Source organism: Cygnus atratus, chromosome 3 (genome assembly GCF_013377495.2).
Source record: "Cygnus atratus isolate AKBS03 ecotype Queensland, Australia chromosome 3, CAtr_DNAZoo_HiC_assembly, whole genome shotgun sequence".
Taxonomy (NCBI): domain Eukaryota; kingdom Metazoa; phylum Chordata; class Aves; order Anseriformes; family Anatidae; genus Cygnus; species Cygnus atratus.
In genome coordinates, this window is record NC_066364.1 from 110,133,470 (window position 1) to 110,144,032 (window position 10,563).

General features: G+C 46.9%; 1 protein-coding gene across 3 annotated transcripts in view; it reads left to right on the forward strand.

Moving 5' to 3' along the window:
• ACTR2 (actin related protein 2) overlaps nt 1-6,645 on the forward strand; it is a 40,237-nt gene extending 33,592 nt beyond the window's left edge. The window contains exon 11 of one of the 3 annotated variants that reach the window (XR_007708035.1): nt 1,042-1,192. The gene's annotated coding sequence lies outside the window, so the exon portion shown is untranslated. Of the gene's footprint in view, nt 1-1,041; nt 1,193-6,144 lie in introns of those variants that run through there. The other 2 variants (XM_035553024.2, XM_035553023.2) reach the window with 2 other exon arrangements.
• The last annotated feature ends 3,918 nt before the right edge of the window (nt 6,646-10,563 follow it).

The following is a 10,563-nucleotide window of genomic DNA, read 5'->3' on the forward strand; positions in this document are numbered from 1 at the left end:
GTAAATTCCTGACTCGGCTAGCTAATAGCGCAGGCAGGAGCCAGGCTTTTGCCCCAGATTTTTGCAGAGGGGGGGCAAACACTCAGCATGAAGGAAGCCAAATGCAACCAGATGAAAATGGAGCATGGCTTTTGACATCTCCCTGCTCCTTCTTGGAGTTTGTTGGCATCTCCCTGTACTGGAGGGGGGTTTCCCCCCATGTCTGTAACAGAGTAGTGAACAGGATTACGCTCAAAAATCTGCAAAGATTAATCTGTGAAGACCGTGCTGTGGTGTCACAGCATGCAGAAGTGGTCCACAGTCCAAACAGCCCAGAGGTTTTCCAGGGAAAAAGCACAGGGTGGTGACCCCACCAGGTATTTGCTGGAGATTTCCTACCAGGCAGGGGGAAAGACGGCAGTAATGAGCCTAGCGTGGAGAACAGGGAAATGGAAGGCAGGCCTCCCATGTCCTACTTCTAACTGCCTCCGTTTGTCTCTGTTTCCCAGCCAAAACGTGGGTGTAATTGTTCAGGCATAGCATGAAGCTTTAAAGCCTCGCAGTGGATAAGGCGTAGCGGGAGGACAGCGTGATGTCAGCAAGAAGTGAGCTGTTTTCCTCAGCGGTGGAAGAATTAGCGAGCTAGAACCGCAGGGATGTCAGGACTTCAGTCCCAATTGGAAAGAGCGTTTCAGCTCACCAGCCTGGCAGGGGACAGGGGGACAGCCCCGTGTCTCCCCTTGCAGAAAGGCTTGTTGATTTTCCTGCGTTGGGAACCACGGAGCGCTGTACGTATCGCTCGCACTGCTGAAAGCACTGCAGAGCCCGAAGCAGAGTCCCCGCAGGGAGAGAGGCAGTATGTTTGCCATGGAGAAGGGGAGAAAGGAGGGTGCATGCTCATGGAGCAGACCTCTTTCCATTTAACAGCGGATAACAGCATCTCTTTTTTCATAGACAGCTATTTAACAGTCAACATAAGGAAGCATCATGAGTAGAGAGCAGTAGACAAGGCATAAATTACGCAGCTAACTAAAGATTATGGTTCCTACTCTCCTTTAAAAGGCAGGCCAGATGTCTTCAGATACTGTCGACTGTTAGTCGGCGTGGAGAAACCCTTTCAAGACCAGCTAACTAAAGTCACAATGTGCACTCGATTCGTTCGGCTGAACGAGGATCTTCCTTGGCTGAGAGCAGGATCTACGCGCAGCTGAAAATACGGTGGGAATGAGTCAGTTCCTTGGAGTTTGTGTGGGAGGCAAAGACAGAACTGTGGGTGGCTTCAAAGTGTTAAACAGCCTTTTAAATTCAGGCCCGGATTCTCAGAGGAATAAGGAAACAGAGATATTCACCCAGCCTGGATTCAGTTCCGTGCCTTGGGTCAGCCTTGAGAAAATTGCTCTCCGATAGTGGCAGCTACTTCCCTGGCGTGCAGGTCCACCTACTCCCCGGCCAGTCCAGCCTGAGATGTAATTAAGATGTGGAGTTAAACAGCAAACCCAGTTAGATGGACCCTTACCCATAGCAAGGCAGCGCTTGGCCTTTCTCCGATGGCTGCAGGCTGCCTCCAAGGCAAGGCAGAGCCCCCCAGCCCCAGGCAGTGTCTGTCTGTCCGTCGCTCCTCCCTGCATCTCACTTGAGCTGCCAGGGGAAACTCTGGTACCTGCTCCCTGCCATGTTGGACAGCTGCTCGAAGCTTTCCTGCTCTGTTTCAGCCCCGAGCTTGCCCACCCCGTGGTCTATCAACACACCTCGGGGGTTAAAAGCACTGAGATCTGGTCCTGGGAGATGGGGCACAATGGATGCCGTGAGTTAAATTACCTGGCACATTGGAAATTCAGGCTCCATCCTGTTACCTCCTGCCAACTCTCTGCCATTCAGCCCTGTTCTCCTATAGTCTGGTCAGCTCTAAAGAGGATTTATTGCTTTTACTGGATCAGGCTCACCCTTCCATTTAAGTGGATTAATGCGGGTTAGCTCCAACTTAGCCCCACACAGCATTAGCCAAGTCAACATAAAGTTCCCTACTACTGGCAGCGTTGTTGTTTTTTCCCTGTCCTGATGAATTTTTAATGGCCTTTATGTGCAAAAGCCGCTTTGCAAAATCTTAGGCTCCTGCTTTCCAACTTAGATGATTTGGCATGTGAAGAATGCAATGAATATTTAAACCTGCAGTTTGGCACGGCCTGCGCAGAGCAGCTAGGAAGCTGCTCTTTCGGGGACCGGCCAGGACCTGTGCAAAAACCCAGCCCGGAGAAGGAGCGCGGAGAGCTCGTGAGGATGCATCAATCTTCAGCCCTCAGCCCGAGTCACCCTGAGCCCACCGCTCTTTAGATTCTTTTAATTAGCCTCAGGATTCATATGGAGGAGCTGCACGCGGGTGGAGCTGCGGGTTGTTTGATAGATGACTCAGATCACTCTGCCAGCCGTATTTTATGAACGTGAAAGTAACTGTTGAAGGCTGTTATTTACCGCTGGGACCCGGGTCCCCATCCCTGTAGACAATGTGCAACCATGTGGTAACAATCTCTGCCTGCAAGAGCTTACAATCAAACCAGATTAGACAAAAGGGGCAAAAAAGGAAGGGTGCCCCTCTCGTGCCCTTCTTGTCCAGCTGGGTGAGCCGTGGGCTCACGCAGGCACTCGGGCAGCCACCCGTGAACAGCTTACTGTAACCCCTTTTGTCCACCTCGAGCCCGCAGCAAAATCCAGGCAAATCGACTCGGCTTCATCGGCTGTAAAAGGGCACCCGGTTCAGGAGCCGTGGCCAGGAAGCCTCCATCATCCGCTTGAACACACAGGGACAGATGCTGGAATTCAGCCAGGACAACGTGGCTTTCATCTCCGACATGAAAGGGGGCTCCCTCTGACATTTGGAGGCCCACTTTTTTTTGAGAGCTGCTGTGCGAACTCCAGCTCACACGAGCTCGAACGCTACGGAGGGGCATGCCGCCGAAACCTCCCCGGTGAGAAACCTTTCCATAAGCTCCCTTCTGAAAGGCGGACGCAGGAGCAGCCCCATTGCCTTTGGCCAAGCAGCTGGAACAGAAACCAGCCCGCAGCCTTCAGCCGCAGAGCCCCGCATCTCAGATATATCCTCCTGGCAGCGGTGCCCCCCAAAATGGGGTTTGGGGTTCGGTACCAGCAGGGAAAGATGCGCGTTTCTTCAGAAATAGCTTGTGCTGTCTGTCTCGGCGTGGCTTTCTGGAGATGCCAGAGTGTCTAAACATTGGCAGCTCTGCGCTCTTTAATTGCGAAGCCAACCAGCCCTGCTGTAGCCAGTGGCTATCTTCGCATGTGATCAGATTTAGGAGGCTCCATGAGCTATGTCGTTATCTGCGTGCGGTAATTTATTAAGTCTGGCCTACATAGTCAGTGGGGCTATTCCCTTTGGGTTGTTATTATTAGCAAGACTCGGAGGTTTTAAGCCTTTTTGGAGCTCAGGAATCTCTCTCATCATGCAAGCAGAAGCCTAAGGAAATCGCTTGTAATCACTGACTACGATAATTTAATTTCAGCGATGGGAAGATAGTTGTATTGATGCACAAGAGCGCGAGGGGAGAAAGAAAAAAGGTGGAAGCAGACTTCAAGCTGGCAACAAGAAAGAAGCAAATCATCCACCTACAGCACTGCGGAGATGCAGCCAACACTCTCAGCTGAATTAACAAATTGTGAAGCAGACCCTTTAGCAGCTAGAGCCAGACTGAAAATATAAAAAAACAACAACTCGGGGCATTACTTGACACATTTCTTTGCCCTGATTGGGAAAACATGTCACTTCCCTTCTAGATGTCGCTGGTATATGTTAAAACAAGTATTCCACGAGTGATGAAAACACCAAAGCTTGGTTTCCAAAGGATGTGTCTGAGCATGGCTGGCTGTTTGAGGGAGATGTGTGGTGTAAATCTGAAGCTGCTCTCGTGGAGTGGATTTTCAGTGCCCGCTAAAGCATGACTGCCAGCTGAGAGCTTACCCACAGGTAGGGCATTCATGACAAATCTTTTCCCACACTGGTTTCCTGGTGTCTAATCGGGGATGAGCTCACGCTTTGCTTTGCCTCAGCAAGAGTGCTAACAGCTCTCTGTTTTACCCAGCTGCCCATTTTTTATGAAGCCCGAAGGAAATTAATTTCTCCAGGACTTCAGTTTGGTTTTCACTGGCCGTGAGGTTCAAGAACCATTACAGGGGTACGACGAGCAGAAGATTAATCGTGCAAACACAAATCCTTTAGAAACCAAGCCGACGTTGAGTTTGTGTGCATCTTTTTACTCCAAGCTGTGATTAAATTCAATGAGGCGCAGAGCCTAAGGACCCATGTCGTAAAAACCCCATACCTACTGGTTTCAGCTATCCACTGCCTGCTTCCAGAGACGCTGCTCACCCACAGCTCCTGCTAGAGCCAGCTAAACAAATTGAAAGTCTCAAACTGGGATCTGAACTTCAGCTGAGGAGTTTCTGCATCAAATCCACTAAGTTTCTACGATTTGGCTGAGGTGTGTGCCTGGCCTTGTTTTACCAACAGCAGGTCTCTCACTTGTGTTCCTTGTGACTGAGACTAAAAAGGTAACTCTGAAATAGACTCTGGTGGCAACTCAGGCTGCAGAATTTTTCTGTATTTCTTCACAGGAGACGGGAGAATGCGCAAAGCTTTGCACAAAACTCAGATAAACACGAAGAGGTCTGTTGGTATTGCCCTAGGTATTAGGCAGGCTCTCACAAAAGCAGCTGCCAATAATTAGTCTCCTAACTCGGTATTTCGGAGCTGGTTAAATATTTACTGAAGCCAGTGGAAAATTTGCCATTGACCACAGGGGAGCCGATATTTTACACCCAACCATCTAGGAAATGTTATGTGCTTCAGGAAGAAGGGAAGACATTCAGCACCTCTCCGAACAAAGTCACTTTACCTTAGGAACCTAAATACGGACTTTACACCTTCAGCTTAGACACCCAGTTTATCCTAGATTATATTCACAGCTACGATTTGGAATTACCCAGTCCCAGAAAACAAATATTAGACATCCCGTGCAGTGTCAGCAGTCTGACAAATAAAGACAACAATAAATTTGCTTTCTTTTCACTACCCACGTCACATCCTCAATCTGTTCTGTGTCTTTTGACACACAGGAGGCTTCAGAGAACCTGTCCAACAGTAAGAACACAATGCCAGCTCAGCAGTAAGAAAACCGAGGTTCAACGATTCGTAAGGGGGGGATTAAAAACCCCTGCCAAGAGGAGGTTTTGGAGGAGGAGACACCAGCATTCGCAAAATGGCTGCTACAGGGCCACAGCTCCTGAGCATCATCACATTTGCCAGGCTATCTGTATAAAAAACAAGCTGGGAAAAAAAAAAAAAAAAAAAAAAAACTATTAATTCAGCACTACAGCAATCCCCAGAGAAAACAGTAGAAGGGCTGTTACAGTATTTCAGAAAAATCAAATACATTTCAAATAAAAATTTTTTAGGCTTGATGAATAAACTCACATCACTCTTCCATTCAGTTGATTTTTTTTTTTATAAACTTTCCAGTTTGAGGGGATAAATCAATGACAAACTGTCTGATGTTGGGAAGAAATTTCCTCTGCTAGCAGATGATTTCAATACAGAGTTTCTTGTATTCTCTGCCTTTGAAGTATCTGGTACAGGCTGTGGTTAGAGACAGGATATCAGCCTGACGAACCCCAAAGACATTTTCTTGTAGCTCAAAGTTCAGATGGTCACAAACAGCAGTTGTTCTGGTTAGAAAAAAGTATCACGCATTTGCTGTAAGTTCAAAAGCTCTCTGCTCAGCACCTGGATTTTCTGCTCTTCATGCCACATCTTTACAACCACTTCCTTCAGGAACCGGCCATAAAACGAGCTCTGATGGTGACAGCTCTTAAAATGTTATGTATGTGAGCGGGTTTGAAAACACAGTCCTTCCAGGGACGCCTCTTTGTTACAGGACCTTTTTCTCTTGTATGTTATTACATAGGCACTCTTTCAGCCTTTTAATCTTTGTAATTCCAAGCTAATATCGGAAAGAATCACTGCCAGCTTGAAACCCAGTAAGCTGTCAAAAATGAGTGAAACGTGGCTGAGGGAATGTCCCTGCCAATTTGTTAGTTTTAAAGTCAAATCTGCTTGCTCCTTCTAGACACTTTTTTTTTTTCTTTTTCTTTTCCAAGCTAGTTCGTGAAGATCCAAGTGAACGAAACGACCTGGCCATTGGTCACAGGAAAAAAGGTTACGAGCTGAGGTTGGAACCAGCGATGCTGGGGGCCTTCTGTTGTGGCACTTTTCTCAGGATGGGACGAGCAGTCTGCTGGAGGCACATCTTTACCTGTCACTAGAGATATCCCAAGGAACAGCTTCCACATGAAATGTCTTCTCAGCTGGGCTGGTGGCTGAAGTGGGGGCACACAAGGCCCATTCCACTCCCGCTAACCCCTGGCACACTGCTGCCCGTGGCTTTCAGCTGGCTGGGGTTAACCCGTGTGTCCTTTCCCCCAGGAAAAGGGGGAAACAGTGTGTCCTCAGCTGCCAGCAGGATGCTCTCGCTCCTCACTCACCCACTTGTGACTGTGCAGGAGCAGAACGTGGCTCCTATTTCAAACACAGCTCTTTAAAGGCAAATTTGGGGAGCTGGTGCACTGTGTAGGATAATAAATCCCTTCTTACGAGCTAAAGCTGTCATTGTACAGTGTCTTCCTTGGGGGAGTGGGGGAAGGAGAAGACTGCAGAAAATTTGCCTCAGGGAGTCACCAGGGACAGGGGTATTTTGGGTGCCAGACCTTGAGATATTGCCAGCTAAATCCTGCAAATCCCAGGAGACAAATTCTGGCTCCACTTAAGTGTAAGTTTTTTTTGCCACTGACTTAAGTGGAGCCAGGATTTTACCCCAGGGAACTGCAGAACGGAATCTCCTGGCATCGGATGGGCTGTTCTCTCTCCAGTCTTCTCTACCTGATGCTGGAAGGAGTCCATTTGTTCCAAGTCTAGGGAAGCACAAAAGCAGCACTGCATCTGTGATGTGTGCTGGAGCTTTTAAATTAAACCTAAGTGACATTTCTTGCTACCTCCCCAGCACGTCACAGCCCTGCAGAGCTCTCCGCAAAGACAGGAGTAAGTGTGAGGACTTTGCTCACCCCAAGGACTTTGCTCTCAGGCCTGTGGTGCTTTTGGCCACGCGTGGAAGCACAACTGTGTCTCAGCCCTGCGGCAAATGGCACAGCAAAAAGATTCTCCTCTGAGCAGAAAACATCCCTTTGCTTCATCCTACAGCTATTTCTGTCTCTCCTTTGGAAGACTTCCCATGTCTGTGGCTGGCTGAACCACTTAATGGGGTTCTGGGGTTTTCCCCGAGATGAGGAGTTCACTGAAGCCTATTCACCAAGCGAACAGAGAAATCCTGCAGCGATACCCAATACTTGGGGCCACTGCACTGAAAACCCCATTCATTGTTGCCAAGCCACTGGGGTCAGCCACACGGCTGGAGTTCTACCTGTTTATTTGTTTATTTAATGAGTAACTATCACTTTCGAGCTCACGTCGGTAATTTCAGATTTCTGCTCCAAAAGGGTACACAAACACACACGTGTATGGATGTGTACACACATTTCCTGCCTGGCAGCCTGAGCCGCCGCGTGGCTCTGAATGCTCCTCTCAGAAGCACAGACCACCAGATGGAAACCGCTGGGGGTACCTCAGCTCGAGCATCAGGCCCCATACCAATGCACCACTGCATACCCTTCAAAAAAAAAGTGGTTTGTATTTCTACTTCTATTTCATATCTGGATTGAACCATATATCCAGCGTCTCCATTCAGTCCTAGCCTCTACTCTGTCTTTTTTAGCTACTCGGAGTTTTCTGCAACAAATTTATTGGGATTTGAATTTTGCAGTGTTTAGCCTCATGAAAAAAAAAAAAAAAAGAAAAAAAAGAACAGCAGAGTGCTTCTTCTTTTGGCTGTACACATAAAAATGTTCTGTTTTAAGTTTTGGCCAGAATGTCTGCAAAATGTGGTTGGAAGTTATACTTTCTAACCTGGCTTTTATCATTGTTCTCAGGAAGCTGTAAAAAGTAAGCACTTTTAAAGTGAAATCACTTGAGTTCAGTAGTTCTAGAACTGGGCTTTTAAGGTTGGAAATGGCTCTCAAGGGCACAAGGACATAAATGCTTCAAATTTTAGAAGTGTCTGAGCTTTTAGTTCCTGAACCAGGTTGAAGCTAAACATAATCTGAACGCAGGAGATCTCAGATTCTAAGCCAGAGTACATTCGGGAAACTATCAACCTTGATAGCTGAAGACCAAGGATCTCACAGTTTGCAATAACAAGTTCTCTGTACCTGTTCTCTTTTCATAAAATTGAAATTTTACATCAAGATCTGAAACAGTTAGTAACCTTAAATTAGCACGATGCTGAAGCAGAGAAATTAAGTGTGTGAAAATCAGAAAAAAGCTTGCTTAAAGTGGTAAGCCTGATACTAGTCTTGTCAGTTCCCTTAAAGCAGATGTTGGCCAATTCTACAGCTCATCGTGACATAACCTTAGAAAATGCAAAAAAGAAATGTCAGTTCATATTGCACTCTCTCTATAATTAAGAATAATTAAGAATTCTATACAAGCATTAAGCTTAAGGCTGTGTATGACTTGATAATTTCTTAGCCGTCCCAAAACATGCATTAATTCCAGCTCCTCCATGCAATGATACGTGTTCTTAACATCAGTGACTCCCCAGGTCATTAGATGAATTATACTGCCTGGGTATGACTTTGTACTTTCTTTGCCACCTCGAAGTACACATCAGCGTACGGAAATGGGATTGCACATGCAGAAAGACAGGGTGTGTTACAGCCCTTCAAAACCTTTCTCTTTACAACCACACAGCGCGCTGCTGGGAGATCCTGTCTCACACGACATTAGGCAGCAGGCTTGAAATCTCACAGAAGCCAAACCGAAGTCTGTCAACTCTTCCCAAATGAATTTACAAGTGGGGAATGGGGGAATGAGATGAATGGCATGGGATGGTTGTGCATGAGTGCAGGGAAGCAACTGAAAATATTTGTAGAGATCTAAGTACACCACCCCAAAAATACACACATACTTTCCATCATTTAAATATCTTGTCTCTGGGTGGAAGCCAAGCATTTTTCTATTTATTTCCACTTATGCCACCAAGATATGAAGGGATTTAGTCCCCTAATTCAATATGTTAGGAAAATACCAGAAGGCTGAACATTCTGGAAAAAGACAAGGTGTTAGGAGGATGTTAAATCATCTAGCATCATGTGCTGAAGAAACTAAAGCATTTCCGGTTGCTAGTGCTGCAAGCTCTCTCAGTGACATGTGAAAAGGCTGCATTTGGTCCTTACCAGAAGCCAAGTTCTGTCTGTGATAAGCATTAGGAACACATGCAATGATACCTCTTGTTTCCAGCCCTCCTGACAGCTACTTCCAATTTGCATTTCTAAGTGGAATTAGCGGAGGAAGGAGATTTACACATTCCTTGCTGATGGGGACTGTTTAGTTTGAGCTCCTTGCAGACAGGCTCCTGCAGAAGCCAAAACCTCCCAGTTAATTTTCAGAGAGGGTGCAAGAGTGACAGGAGAGATGACCTTCGGATGAAGACCATGGACTTTTGCTTAGGATACTCCTGCTCCAGGCCACCAGCTCCCCCCGTGACACTACGCAAGTCATTCTAACATCACTCATTTTCACAATAGGTTTAAATAAATTTGTCTGATTTAGATTGCAGTGCTCTGAGCAGAATAGATTAAAAAATATTACTGAGTGACTAACGGAGGCTGGGTGAGCCCTTATGCAAAAACTCTGCTTCTAAGGGCAAGGCAAGGCAGCTACAGTCACTCCTGGGACACACCTGACAGTGTTATCATTGTGGTTTACAGAAAAACAGAGCTGTTGGAACTGGAGAGACCCATACTGGTTACCCCTCCCAGCTGCCCTCCATTCCCCCATCTATCCCCTCTGACCTGCTGCTCATGGCTATTGTCAAGCTGGGCATCCTTCCTGACCTGGTACTGCTTTTATGAGGAGCAGCTTGTCACAGTTATGTTCAGGTTTCCTGAGTGAGCACAGCCAAGAAAACCCTCTCTGTGCCCTCTCTCTTCAGAATCACAGGCTACAAGTTCACACTGGTGTGAATGCTGTAACAACATTTGTCCGAGACCAAGAATGTCTCCCAGGAGAAAGGTTTCTTGGGGGTTAAACTGGGTCTGCGCCACTCCTGCTGCCCACAAGGGAAAGAAGAGGCTGGGAGGTCTGTTCTGACCTGGGCAATGGTAGCAGGACATTTGGTGGCAAGTCGGTGTGAAGCCACTTTGCTCTGAAATGCCAAACCACATTTGGCAATGCCTAAAACTCACCCCGGGTGAAAGATTATTCTAAAATGTAATTTGTCGCTAAATGGTATTCTTTTAAAGTCATAAAATATTCAGATTTGTTTCATGTGGTTGCAAGTTTGCTGGTCTGTATCCTCTCCTTGATTGCCTCCAGCCAAGAGGCCAATTCCCATCACAGATGAAGAGCGGGAGTAAACCTGGATGCAGAAGTTTGGTTTCCTTCCATATCGCTTTGTATCTTGCTGA